The following is a 239-nucleotide window of genomic DNA, read 5'->3' as shown; positions in this document are numbered from 1 at the left end:
CCCCCCCCCAGCCTGTCCCGGGCCCCGAGAGCTGCGCTGCAGGGCACTCAGGAGACCCAAGGGAAGCTCGGTTCACCACCGGTGCCCTTGTCAGCACCTCACCTGGAGCCCTGCGTCCAGCTCTGGAGCCCTCAGCACAAGGAGGACATGGACCTGTTGGAGCGGGGCCAGAGGAGGGCTACCAAAATGATCCGAGGGCTGGAGCCCCTCTGCTCTGAGGCCAGGCTGGAGAGTTGGGG

Source organism: Egretta garzetta, unplaced genomic scaffold (genome assembly GCF_000687185.1).
Source record: "Egretta garzetta isolate BGI_Z169 unplaced genomic scaffold, ASM68718v1 scaffold105, whole genome shotgun sequence".
NCBI lineage: Eukaryota > Metazoa > Chordata > Aves > Pelecaniformes > Ardeidae > Egretta > Egretta garzetta.
Note: the sequence above shows the minus strand (reverse complement) of the source record.